Source organism: Canis lupus, chromosome 11 (genome assembly GCF_003254725.2).
Source record: "Canis lupus dingo isolate Sandy chromosome 11, ASM325472v2, whole genome shotgun sequence".
Taxonomy (NCBI): Eukaryota; Metazoa; Chordata; class Mammalia; order Carnivora; family Canidae; genus Canis; species Canis lupus.
This window is the reverse complement of record NC_064253.1, coordinates 26,758,311-26,772,675: the sequence shown is the minus strand read 5'-3', so window position 1 is coordinate 26,772,675 and position 14,365 is coordinate 26,758,311. Positions and strand designations below refer to the sequence as shown.

The following is a 14,365-nucleotide window of genomic DNA, read 5'->3' as shown; positions in this document are numbered from 1 at the left end:
CACAGGTTCTACAGATGTACACACCAGTGGGAGTGGCTGCCTCAGGAGGGTACACCTGGGGAAGAGGTCCTTGCAGACTCTTGCAGGCTTGATGCTGTTTGGACAAAGCTTTCTGTGGTCCCAGCAATTCCATATGTAATTTAGAAGGGTGGGAGATACTGGGTCTTCATAGGTACATCCCTTGACCTGTGGACCTCATTCCATAGGGTGGAGCATGGATGAAGGAAGGCTAAATGGGCCACTATAAATGACAGGATTTGGGGCAGAGCCTGGGTCTATGGGTAATATGGGAAGTTGGCATGTTTAAGGAACAAAAGGACTGGTGAAGCTGGAAGGAGGTAAAAATGAGAGGCTGTGGTAACAGGATGAGATTGATGAGATAAACCTTGAAGATCATAAGGCATTTAGAATTTTATATGCTTCTTTGCCAGTCAGACTGCATTAGGTCTGCAGAGCCTTCAGTAAGAACTGATTAGGACATTGTCTGAGGCTTATCTGCAAAACTTTGGGACAGGAGACCTTCTGAACGAAAGCTTGAGATTTCAGATAGTCTGTGGTGAAGCAGAGGTCAAAGTAGACCAGAGTATTCAGATGCAGCTAAGATAATATCATAGCTCTGAGAAAAGAACTTATTCATAATATTATTCACTATGTATATCTCAGGGCCTATAACTAGAAGCAAGGCCAATTTTAACTCACCTAAGAGCTGGGTAGGAGATAGAAAGTTAAAATTTGCTATGAAGCTGACAAATGTTTGTTTCATGTTGTCTTGGTTTCACTTTACAAACATCCTGAGGTTCTTTACAGCAGTGCCCTTGGACCTTTCTTTTCTTTCTGTCTTCCTGTAAACTGAACCCCTGTTTGCCTGAATCTCAAATCCTGGTTCTGCAATTCCAGCCTTTGGCCTTAGATTAAGTATTAGCTCTTTGTCTTGCCAGCTTTCCAAAGTAAGCTTTCCCTAACAGAGCCTGACTTAGCTGGCCTGTCTGACCTCCTGGTGCCACATGGCAACCACTGTTCCAGTTCTGACCACTTGCAATCTAACTTCTGCCCTAGCTAGAATAACCTCTGCCTCCAGCAAGGAGAAATTAAGCATTTTGTTATGAACCACTGAATTCAGAGCACCTGCTCAGTTGCCCTGGCAACAAGGCAGTGGCTCCGCTTTTCTTTAGTCCCCGGGCTTGGAGGATATGACACTACAGAAGGAAAATTCAGAGCCCCAAGGACAGGTTCCTGTTGGGTCTACCCAGGTAGAGGTAGGGATGCAGATACAGACTGCTTTCACAGACTGGGGCTAGCAGTTGCTGTAGGCAGCTAGGCCTGTCTCTGTTTACCCATCCAGAGGAAATGTAGAGACAGTTTAGCAGAAATTTCAGAAATTAAGTAGTCATAATGATTCATTGAATATCCAGAGCTTTGGTTGGGAATTAGAGGAAGGGGGTGGTGCTGGTGGGTGCAAACTGATTTCATTTCTAATATCCTAAAAAGATGTGGACGGTGATAGTTCTGCTCCTGAAGCCTAAAAACCATGTCCAGAACATGTCCAGAAGGGGAATAAGGAAGGTCCACGCATAAGAACTGATAGATATTGCTTATCTGCTAGGAGGAAGAATTGACACCTCTAGAGTTTTATGGGCCATCCTGGAGGAAATGAGGTGGGGTGATCCAAACTTCCACCATAATTTAGCCACAGCCTCAAGAAAGGATTATGTAATAAGCTCGCTCAGGACACCAGGCTTGAGCCTTTATATATATATATTTAATTTTAATTTTAATTTTTTATTTTTTTGAGCCTTTCAATATTAACAAGCCTCTGGACAAGGCTGGAAATGGGACTAGCACACACTATGCCTCTCTTTCTCTTTCTCTCTCTCCTCTCTGAGTAGTAGCAGGGCTACTTTCCCAAGATGTGTGCATGTGTGTATGCACATGTGTGTACATGTGCGTACTTGTCCCCATCTGTTTGCCAGCTCCCCCAAGCAGGGCACCTATATCCCTGTCATACATCATGCCTATTTTTATGCAGATTGCATTATTCCTATTCTACTTCTAAAAGATACTTGCTTAAAGATCATCTATTGCACAAAAAGTATAGATTAATTTTAAGGCAATTAAAATGTTATTGGCAATTAATATTCAGGAACACCTCCTCCAGCAAGTGCTCCCCCTCATACAGAGGAAAATCAAAATCAAAAGAGGAAATTTTGGGGAATGTTTTGTATATGATACTTGCACTATGAAGATGTTCCTGGACAATCCTTGGTAACAATGACTAATGTTTAACAGTGGTGGCAGGACTTCTGCCCTTTGGGAGGCAGCAGATAGCTGAGAGTCTGAATCTGAGTCAGATGCACCTGGATTCAAATGTTCACTCTGCCTTTTACAAGCTGCAGAGACTTGGGCAAGTTTCTTATCTGCCTTAATTTTTTTCACTTATGAAATTTCTTCCTGTAAGGGACTTTGATGAAGATTAAAGAAGATAATAGATGTAAAGTCCTTAGCACAGCATTCAGATAAATGCATGACATGAAAGTTTATAGGACTTTATCACTGTGCTCATGCTTATGAATGCTCTTTAAATATTTGCAGGGCATTTCTTCTTTTTTCTTCCTTTTTAAAAAGAGATGTGCCAAGATATTATTTCTTTAAAAAGAACAATACGTAAAATTCTATAATTCAAAATGATTATGTATAATACCAAAATGACTGCTAGGAAAAACCTAGAGCAATGCCCCTTCAGGAGAAGGAGGTACTTAAGTCTATTCATTATATTTCTACATTCTTTACAGTTCCTTGTCTCCACCATTCTATTTGCTGATTTGCAAGCTGGTTATTTATGTAGAGTCTGGGCTATCAATATTAGACAATATCCTGAATTAGTTTTAAAAAGTTTCTTGATACTCTACCCACTCCAACACCTCGATATAGAAATCAGGTTTTTTTTTTTTTTTTTTCATGTAACAACTGTAAAAGAACTGTTTGTCCAAATGATTTGCTTTACTGAAGACTAAATGGATTGTTACTATTTTATCACAAAGCAAACAACCAGTTTTCATTGTTATTGATTATAATGAAAACAATACTCTTAACATCTGTGCCTACAAACCACAAACTTTAAAAATACATATTTTGCAAATGTTTTTTTCTTTCCATAATATCATTTTAGAACCGCTACAGTTATTACACTGCTATAAAAATCTTTTGAATAATTCTGATAATTATGAATTGAGCTATATATGCAAAACAAGTCAGCCTTTGCCTTCTAAAACTGTAAGTAGGCTGTGGTTCTTTTAGGAAGCACTTTAACCCCAAGCACAGGTCAACTAGCCTTACTCATCACCACTGTTTCAGACACATAGTTACTTTTGAAAAAAAAATATATAGCTAGATTTGACAGGCAGATTAGATAGGTCACAGATGCAAACATATATATGCATATGGGTGATCTCTTGGTAGAATATACAGACATGCATCCTGCTGAAATGTTCATTTTTATGTAAAGTAATAAAGAACTAAGGGACATAAAACTTGTTAGGTTGCCTTATGCCTACCTACATATGTAGGGAAGAGATGATTAAATCCAGCTCCTCAGGCTTTGAAATACAAGATTGAGATGTCATGGCCACTAACTAACTTGATCAGTAATATTTGATTTGCATGCCGAAAATCCAGGACAAACACCTTCAAACTCCCAAGTTAACAACCATCTGAGCTAGAGATAAAGAAAGGAGGGTCTCCCCAGATGTAAACTGACACTGTAAGGAATCTATATTGCAATAAAAAATAATTTAATTTAGCAATTAAAAAGGGATCTGAGTTAAAAATGACAACAAGGAATATTTCATTTGCTTATATCTCTTTATAGAAGGAGGCTGTTACAAAGCAAGAGAAAGGAATCAGTGGTTCAAACAGTAAATTGTGTTCTCTTTCAAAACAACAAAATTTAATGCTAAAGTAGTTATAATCAAAAGCTGTATAGCATTTGTTGGAAAACATTTTTCCACTAATATCGTTTAGTTCTGGCACTTATAGCAATAATTAAATTACAAATGATAAAAATGGCATCAGTGGATATGTATTTACAAAAAAAATTGTTACAAAAGGCAACTATATACTAAATGTCACAATCTGTGTAGAGATAACACCACATCCTCAGCCTGAAAAAAATACTGAATGACAGTTTCAATCTCATTTGACAGAAATAAATTCACAAGCAAAATGCTTTCAGGAAAAGTTCATAAAACATAAAAGTTCATGAAAGAAAACATAACAGGACTTTGGCATGGTTTAAGACTGTGAAAGTTTAAACAATCACCACTAAGGTGAAGAATTTCCATCAGTTTAACATCACCACCACTGCCAAGCCTTCTAAAACTTCCTCTCAAGAAACAGGACAGATTTGAAAATGAACCGAAGGAATTTAGGAATGGGGTGTACAGAGAGTAAGAAAAAATGGGAGGAAAAGCAGTGAAAAAATTTTTTTGAAAAAAAAATCCTTCTAATCCCAAAACATATTTTCTAATCCTGGGAAAAGGGTGTGGCTACTTTTGGATCTTGCCTCCAAATCTTCCTGGACAATTGCAATTCACAAAATGTAATCATATGTATGACCTCTTGCCTTAAAACTGCATTTCCATCTGATTGGTGTTAGTTTTCTTTTTAAAATGCATTTGAAAAAAAATGCATTTGATCCATTCCATGGTTAACAGGATTTGTATTTGTGTTTTGTCCTCATAGATGCCATTAAAATTGGGAGGAAGTCCAGGTTTGTGGCTGGTGTTAATCTGAATTGCAGAAGAAGTTATAGTAATATCTTTGCTGTTTGCAGGAGCTATAGCTTGTGGAGTGGAGAATTCATAGCTCAAATTGGCAGCTGGGGAGGAATCTGACCCTTGAAATTCATGAACCTTCGTGTGCTTGTACAAAAGGCTCAGTCTGTATATAGTCTGTATATAGGACTTGTGGCACAGTTTGCGGATATAAGGCTTGTCTGAGGCGTGCAAATGCATGTACTTCTTGCCGTCACTGCAGTTGGCAAAGTGTCTGTCACAGCCTTCACATTCACATTTGAAAGATTTCTTACTTGTGTGAGTGCTCTTGTGGATCTTGAGGTTCTTAGAGTGGGCAAAGATCTTCCTCCAGCCTGGAGAAGGGGCATGGGAAGTGCTTCTGGCCCCTATACAGTTGAATGTGGTTGCCCAGTTTGTACTTTGCCTTGTCCTTGTGAGGGCACTCTTCCCAGTAGCAGACATGGTTGTTCTGCTCCAGGCCCCCCACATGCTCCATGGTGACATGTGTCACCAGCTCCTGCATGATGCTGAAGGTCCTGTCACAGCTTTTTTTGGGTTAGCTCAGCTGAGTCTCCTGGATCCACAAGCATGACACTGCAGGACATTTCTTATATGTAAAAATGTTAATTACAAAATTATCATATGAAAAAGCCTGTTTCATCTGTTGCTATTTCAAATTATGGTGTTTCTTTTCCCTTAGAAAAACAATTTGCAAACAGGAATATTTCCATGTACTAGAAGTTGATTGCATTGTTTTGCTAAGCACCCCCCCAAAGGATAAATATGATTTGGTGGCTAGCTTGCATATAAACAATGAGCTATATATAGCTCACATAGTAATGGGATCTTTACAGAGCTGATTAAACTTTTAATTTCACTAAGAAGATTGCTTGAGTTGTTTTCTCCCTGCCCTCCTTCCCTTATACACACACACACACACACACACACACATCCACACATGTATGTATGTATACACACTCAGTTAAACTAAAGCAGCTAAAATAAAATACACTTTAATAACCTGAATTTAGATAACTTAATTTTCTGAGCTTCAGTAAAGCAATGCACTTTAATCAGATATACTTTAGTAGTTTTCAGGATCAAACGGCCCAAGAAGGGATGCTTGTGGCTCAGTGGTTGAGCATCTGCCTTTGGCTCAGGTTGTGATCTCAGAGTCCCAAGATGGAGTCCCACATTGAGATCCCTGCAGGGAGCCTGCTTCTCCTCTGCCTACGTCTCTGCCTTGCTCATGAATAAATAAATGAAATCTAAAAAAACACAAAATTATATTGTAGGTGAATTATATCTTAATATAACTCTTTTTTTTTTTTAAAGACTCTCATATGGCTTCATTATGTAGCTTTCTGATAATTCTAGCTTAATCCAAAAGTAAAATTTAGAGACTCTATAGCAGTGTTTCTTAACTGGGATTAATTTTGCCCCCAAAGTACATTTAAAAATATCCGGAGACACTTTTGTTTGTCACAAATTGGGGGACAGGAAATTCTACTGGCTTCTTGTGGGTAGAGGACAATGATGACATCCTGCAATGCACAGGACAGTCTCCTGCAAGAAAGAATTGTCTGCTCCAAACTACCAACTGTGCTGAGGTTGAGAAATCCAGACTTTGAGAAACAAAAGGGCAATATGTCACTGACATCATTCCCTATAACCATTACTTCTGACAAGTAGCTTAGACAAAAAGCCAGAAAAAATTATCTCATATAGCTCACATGTATGTACAAGGTATAAGGAATAAATGGTCTAGAGGTCTGGTTGCCATGTAGAAAATAGTACAAGAAAGTACATTACTATGGTCTAGCAAGAATTACCTTTTAGAGTAGTAGATAGTAGGCCTTAAATGTTAAGTCCCTTCCATCAGTCTAATAGTCTAAAAATCAGTGAGCCCATAGCTCTAGGTTCCTCTAACATGGAAGATCCCTTTCTTTAATAGGTATGTCCTCAGGATGAACTGGGAGGCACCAGAAGTCTGAAACCATTCCTTTACTTGTTTCTCTCTCACATATGTTAATTATACTTCTTGTTGGCCGACTTAATATTAAATCACAGTGAAAGCATCTGAAAACAAATTAATAAACCTATCTAACTAAAAAAAAAAAAAACCCCAAATGCCCAAGGAAACTAAAATTAAATTACCTTCAAATTTTTGCTTGTTCCCTTACATTTCTAAGCAAGTGAGATGCTAACACCTTTGCTTTTGACTCTACAGGAATCAATGGATGTGTTGGTCAGTAGCCTCAGAGTCCTTCAAGACCTAGCTAGAAAAAAGGAAACATATTTCTTTCTTTCTTTTTTTGAAATATATTTCTTGATCTTTATAATGATCAAAGGCAATACAAGAAAGTTTTCAAGCAAAAAGAACCTACAATCTTTCCTTGTCCTCTGAATCTATCTTCCTCCCTCATTTGAATGTTGAACAGGCAATCGTCATGTCAGAATGACAGAATTCCAGTGGCCCATTTGAAGTAAGTTACGTGGAATTCAGGATGCATTTTCTATAGAAACCATGGTATGGTTAGCTATGTTTAACCCATAATGCTCTGAAGTAGAGAGCCAATGGAAATAATAGGACTTGGCCATATGATGAATGATATTTTTACAGGGAAATGTGTTCAGTGGTCCAACAAAGGATGCCAGGAATGGGAGACTCTTCCCTCTCTCATTATTCCCCACTTCTGAGTCTCTGTCACGTAGGGCAGGGAATCTTCCTAGGAGATGAGTAGAAGGTGAGTAATGAGGTATAGAGCTGGAGGCTTTCAAAGTTTGGGGACAGGGGAACAATGTGCTGTAAGAAGCTGAGAATTTTCCCTTGCTCAGCTTCAGAGCAGTTTCTTTTTTTTCCCTTTCTTTTCAACCACTGACCCTAATAATTGATCCTCCTATTTTCCCTCCATTGCACAAATAATCTCTTCCTTCAGAGAAAGATTTCTTCCTGCTTATTTTGGATCAGAATAAGGAGCTCCCTCTACTTCCCTGGTCCTGAACCAAATACATAAACTTTTCAAATACTCTATAGAGTTAACAACAACAACAACAAATTCCCCCTGGACCCTTTTCAGTATTGCAGATAGGTTCTACAAGTTAAGAGTAAAACCCTAGTTAATTATAAGTCTTTTTCCACTTAAGGAACTGTTGAAGTGAGGTTTAGCCATATATCAGGGGGAATCATAGATAGGCTTTAATGATAAACATTTCATCAACACGTGGCTGATGGAGGTTTAAGATGAAGAGCATGACAGTGGGATTTGTATGGTGCAAAATAGAATAAAATAGCAGTAGTAGTAGTAGTGCCCCCTAGCGTCAAAGAGAAGCTGTGAAGTAGGGAGATGGCTGGAAGAACAGGCATATTACAGTTTCTATTCTGTTGGTCCAAATCCACTTCTGCAGGAGCCCTCTATGCTTGATTTGGCTGCTGAGAGACTTCTTAAAGGCATTTCAAGAGACAACATCCAGAAATTAAGTCACAGCTAAGACACCATCAAAAGGGACCAGAGAGTGAGGTGAAACCCAAGTGGCAGGCAATGAGATAGGACAGTGGGAGAAATTAGGCCAAAGCAAGAGATTCCTGATGGGACCTGGGGAGACTCCCAGTGGGGAGTGATATAAGCACTTGCCTTTCTAGGCCTCTCAAGCTCTAGGAGGGAAGGAAACTTCTGAAGGCACAAAGTGAACTTGTATATCATTCTACAGATCACCACCAATCTTGCTTGGGCTAAGGGCAAGAATGATGACATAGAAAGGAGAAGCCTTTAAAGAATTCTGGAGGCCAACATCTGAGCAAGTGAAGCAAGCAGAAGTAAAAGACACAAGGCTTAACAGCCAGGTATATGGCAGAGTTTGTTACTGACTGTCTACATGCCCTTAAGCTTTTAGTGGCTTCAGATGACTCCTTGGTTTGGACTTAGTTTGTTTTTCTGAATCTGGCTACTTTGATCTTTTGTTGAGGTTGATACTTGTCATCATCTGACTCTGTTCTATGTATAGACCAGGTTTCACTTACTGCTCAAGCCCTGTATCCTTCCTGTCCTATGGAATTTGATGAGATATGAGGAGGACCCAGTCAGCTCCTGGACTTTCTTCCCTGCTATCATTTATTTATTGAGCACTTACTGTGTCCCAGACACTACATTTGATGCTGGGGGTATAATAACGAACAGAATGAACAAGAATCTCTTTCCTTATGGAATTTATATTCTAGTAGAAAATGTAGACAATAAACAACATAAATAGCAAAAATATATGATTTATATATTCTAAAGCCAGAGATGGAGATATGGTGGTTAAAACCGTGCATAGGGTGGCCAAAAGGGATGACTTTTGAATAAAAATGAAGGAGACTGTACTAATCTGGTCGGCCTATCATAAAAATATACCACAGACTGGGCTGCTCAAATAGCAGATACTTATTTTCTCACAGTTCTGGAGGTTGGAAATCCAAGAGCAAGATGCTGGTTGAGTTGGTTTCTGGTGAGACCTCTTTACCTGGCTTGCAGATGGCTTTGCCTCTTACTAACTGTAGATTTTAGAGAAAATTACTTTACCTCTTTAAGTTGTGGTTTCCTTATCTGTAAAATTGGGACAATAAAAATCCTACATCAAGGGACTACAGTGAGGATTAAATCAATTAAAGCATGAAATACATTAGAATAGTTTCTGGTGCATAATAAGTTGCATAGAGATGTTAGCTCTTATTATTATAAGTGTTTGACTTTTTGATATTTGTAAATGACATATATGATAAAGGGCTAGTATCCAAAATCTATAAAGAACTTATCAAACTCAACACCCTAAAAACAAATAATCCAGTTAAGAAATGGGCAGAAGACATGAATAGACACTTTTCCAAAGAAGACGTGGCTAACAGACACATGAAAAGATGCTCCACATCACTCATCATCAGGGAAATGCAAATCAAAACCACAATGAGATACCACTTCACAACTGTCAGAATGGCTAAAATTAACAACACAAGAAACAACAGATGTTGATGAGGATGTGGAGAAAGGCGAACCCTCTTGCGCTGTTGGTGGGAATGCAACCTGTTGCAGCTACTTTGGAGAAGAGTATGGGGGTTCCTTAAAAAGTTAAATATAGAACTACCCTACAATCCAGCATTTGCACTACTAGGTATTTACCCAAAGGATACAAAAATACAGATTTGAAAGGATACATGCACTCTGATGTTTACAGCAGCATTACCAAAAATAGCCAAACGATGGAGCTAGCCTAAATGTCCATCAACTGAGGAGTTGATGAAGAAGATGAACAGATTATATATATACACACACAATCAAAAAATGAAATATTACCATTTCAATGGCATGGATGGTGCTAGAATGTATTATGCCAGTCAGAGAATGACAAATACCATATGATCTCACTCATATGTGGAATTTAAGGAAAAGAACAGATGATCAGATAGGAAGAGGAAAAAGAGAAAAAAGGAGAGAGGGAAACAAAACATAAGAGACTCTTAAAAATAGAGAACAAACTGAGGGTTTATGGAGGGAGGGAGGTGGGAGGTGAGTTAGATGGGTGATGAATATTAAAGAGGGCACTTGCTGTGAGGAGCACTGAATGTTGTATGTAAGTGAGGAATCACTGAATTCTACTCCTGAAACCAATATTGAACTGTATGTTCACTGACTAAAATTTAAATTAAAAAAATAATGTTTGTCTTCTTGGCAACTATACACACTGCAAACTAGACAGTCTTTAGTGACTTCAAGTGTATGAGTTGCCCATCACCTGTCCCGTAACATTCAGATAGGCTTATTAGGCTTTCATAGACAACACAGAATCAGAGATCAAAGGAAAAACTAAATAAAAAAGAGTCCATTGGGAAAAGACAAGAGCCATTTGATGGAAACACTTGGTTTGAATACCAAATCCACTGGGTTAGAGATAGCTCAAAGTTTGGAATGCCAAAGGTTTGGGGTCAGACATGGTGGGGCAGAGTTCAGAGGAAGAGAGTTCAGAGTGTCAGCAAGCCAGCAATAAGGGAAAGGATGTCCAGAATGTTTGATGCAAATGTTTGCTCCACTCCCCTTAACTCTCCACCCAATCGCATCAGGAGAGCTCCATGAAAGACCTTGACCAGGGTCTAGGGTATGCTCGCAATGGATGGTTGATTTCCACTACCATTTTTTCTGGCTCTATATCTTTTCTATGGTTTTAAGTATAGAGGGAGCCAAAGTAACAACCAGCATGTGGCTAATACTTCTATGTGCTCCGGCTTCCCAGCCAGGTTTTTGGGGCTGGGAGATTAAATATGAAGATGGATAAAGGTCCAGATGCACCACCAGGTCCAGCAAGGATCAATGGAAGGCAAGATAAACATGCAGAGAGGGGAATAATGAGATATGAGATTTCATAGGATATAACAATTTTGAATATGCTAAGAAAGGTACCTTCCAGTTTTGTTCAGGGTTGAGTGGAACAGATGTTCTATCTCCAGTGCTGCCTTAACCTAATCGTGTATTTAAAGGTATTTTATACTTCTCCATTGGTAGTCTGTGGCTTTTCTAGGTGCCAACCACTACTATGTTACCAATGATCAGTAATTTGGAAATATGGGGTAAATAATGGTCTGGAAACTCGAACAACTATGGAATGGTATATGTTGGATGGTGGAGCAATGCAATAAATTATTATATGAGATTTTTGTGGTAGTAAGGGATGTTGACCAGCCAAGTTTTTTGTAAGAAATATTTACAGGCTGGCATGGAGGCACAGTGCCCTTTGCTTGTGTTTGTGGAGCTTTGGGGGACCATTTTGTAGGGCAGCTTTGTATTGCCTGGTTTTGTTGTATAATAAAGAATTTGGTTGGTCCTTATCCCAGACTCCTTTGAGAAGGTCTCTATACCCTTGGAGTTTCCTGAGTGATAGAAGTATCTTTGTTGTTTATGGTAGGTCCCTAGATAATTTTATTTATTTATTTATTTATTTATTTATTTATTTATTTATTTATTTATTTTTAATAAATTAATTTTTTATTGGTGTTCAATTTACCAACATACAGAATAACACCCAGTGCTCATCCCGTCAAGTGTCCCCCTCAGTGCCCGTCACCCACTCACTCCCACCACCGGCCTTCCTCCCCTTCCACCACCCCTAGTTCGTTTCCCAGAGTTAGGAGTCTTTATGTTCTGTCTCCCTTTCTGATATTTCCCACACATTTCTTCTCCCTTCCCTTATATTCCCTTTCACTATTATTTATATTCCCCAAATGAATGAGAACATACACTGTTTGTCCTTCTCCGACTGACTTACTTCACTCAGCATAATACCCTCCAGTTCCATGCACGTTGAAGCAAATGGTGGGTATTTGTCGTTTCTAATGGTTGAGTAATATTCCATTGTATACATAAACCACATCTTCTTTATCCATTCATCTTTCAATGGACACCGAGGCTCCTTCCACAGTTTGGCTATTGTGGACATTGCTGCTAGAAACATTGGGTGTTTCATTGCATCTGTATCTTTGGGGTAAATCCCCAACAGTGCAATTGCTGGGTCGTAGGGCAGGTCTATTTTTAACTCTTTGAGGAACCTCCACATAGTTTTCCAGAGTGGCTGCACCAGTTCACATTCCCACCAACAGTGTAAGAGAGTGTTCCCTTTTCTCCGCATCCTCTCCAACATTTGTTGTTTCCTCTGTTGTTAATTTTCCCCATTCTCACTGGTGTGAGGTGGTATCTCATGGTGGTTTTTATTTGTATTTCCCTGATGGCAAGTGATGCAGAGCATTTTCTCATGTGCATGTTGGTCATGTCTATGTCTTCCTCTGTGAGATTTCTCTTCATGTCTTTTGCCCATTTCATGATTGGATTGTTTGTTTCTTTGGTGTTGAGTTTAAGAAGTTCTTTATAGATCTTGGAAACTAGCCCTTTATCTGATATGTCATTTGCAAAAATCTTTTCCCATTCTGTAGGTTGTCTTTTAGTTTTGTTGACTGTATCCTTTGCTGTGCAAAAGCTTCTTATCTTGATGAAGTCCCAATAGTTATTTTTGCTTTTGTTTCTTTTGCCTTCGTGGATGTATCTTGCAAGAAGTTACTGTGGCCGAGTTAAAAAAGGGTGTTGCCTGTGTTCTCCTCTAGGATTTTGATGGAATCTTGTCTCACATTTAGATCTTTCATCCATTTTGAGTTTATCTTTGTGTATGGTGCAAGAGAGTGGTCTAGTTTCATTCTTCTGCATGTGGATGTCCAATTTTCCCAGCACCATTTATTGAAGAGACTGTCTTTCTTCCAATGGATAGTCTTTCCTCCTTTATTGAATATTAGTTGACCATAAAGTTCAGGGTCCACTTCTGGGTTCTCTATTCTGTTCCATTGACTATGTGTCTGTTTTTGTGCCAGTACCACACTGTCTTGATGACCACAGCTTTGTAGTACAACCTGAAATCTGGCATTGTGATGCCCCCAGATATGGTTTTCTCTTTTAAAATTCCCCTGGCTATTCGGGGTCTTTTCTGATTCCACACAAACCTTAAAATAATTTGTTCTAACTCTCTGAAGAAAGTCCATGGTATTTTGATAGGGATTGCATTAAACGTGTAAATTGCCCTGGGTAACATTGACATTTTCACAATATTAATTCTGCCAATCCATGAGCATGGAATATTTTTCCATCTCTTTGTGTGTTCCTCAATTTCTTTCAGAAGTGTTCTATAGTTTTTAGGGTATAGATCCTTTACCTCTTTGGTTAGGTTTATTCCTAGGTATCTTATGCTTTTGGGTGCAATTGTAAATGGGATTGACTCCTTCATTTCTCTTTCTTCAGTCTCATTGTTAGTGTATAGAAATGCCATTGATTTCTGGGCATTGATTTTGTATCCTGCAATGCTACCAAATTGCTGTATGAGTTCTAGCAATCTTGGGGTGGAGGCTTTTGGGTTTTCTATGTAGAGTATCATGTCATCGGCAAAGAGGGAGAGTTTGACTTCTTCTTTGCCAATTTGAATGCCTTTAATGTCTTTTTGTTGTCTGATTGCTGAGGCCAGGACTTCCAATACTATGTTGAATAGCAGTGGTGAGAGTGGACATCCCTGTCTTGTTGGTCCCTGGATAATTTTAGAGTGGGGACTGGCCATGTTGGAAAGATCTACTTCTGTGTCTCGAGGTTTGTGGACTTGAGCCACACAATATCAGCCTAATCCCTGACCCTCTGGAGATGGAAAGGAGGCAAGAGATTGAATTCAGTCATGTGGCCAGTGATTCAATCAATCATACACCTATGTAATGAAACGTCAGTAAAAACTCCGGATACCTGAAGCTCAAGTGAATTTCCTAGGTCAGTAATCATACTTAATGTGCCGGGATGGTGATACGTTCTGAGTATGAGGAAGCTTCAGGTTTCCTGCCAGATCTAATTCTATGTGTCTTTTCATTTGGCCAGTCCTAATTCGTGCCCTTTATAATAAAACTATAATTTTAAGTATGGCGCTTTCTTGAGTTCTGTGACTCATTTCAGTGAATTATAGAATTTGAAAGGGTAGCAAGAACCCCTGAAGGATTGTAGCCAGTTGGTCAGAAGTATGTGTGCCCTGGG

General features: G+C 38.9%; 1 long non-coding RNA gene across 2 annotated transcripts; it reads right to left on the bottom strand.

Annotated features, from left to right (window-relative positions):
- Positions 1-4,949: 4,949 nt before the first annotated feature.
- Positions 4,950-7,213, bottom strand: LOC125756044 (uncharacterized). Of its 2 annotated transcripts, XR_007413965.1 has the most exons (3): positions 6,948-7,213; positions 5,874-6,058; positions 4,950-5,397 (listed from the first exon to the last, which is right to left on the bottom strand). It is a non-coding gene; the product is annotated as an uncharacterized LOC125756044 (long non-coding RNA). The 2 variants fall into 2 exon arrangements; XR_007413966.1 differs by lacking the exon at positions 4,950-5,397 and having other exon boundaries at positions 5,715-6,058.
- Between the last annotated feature and the right edge of the window lie 7,152 nt (positions 7,214-14,365).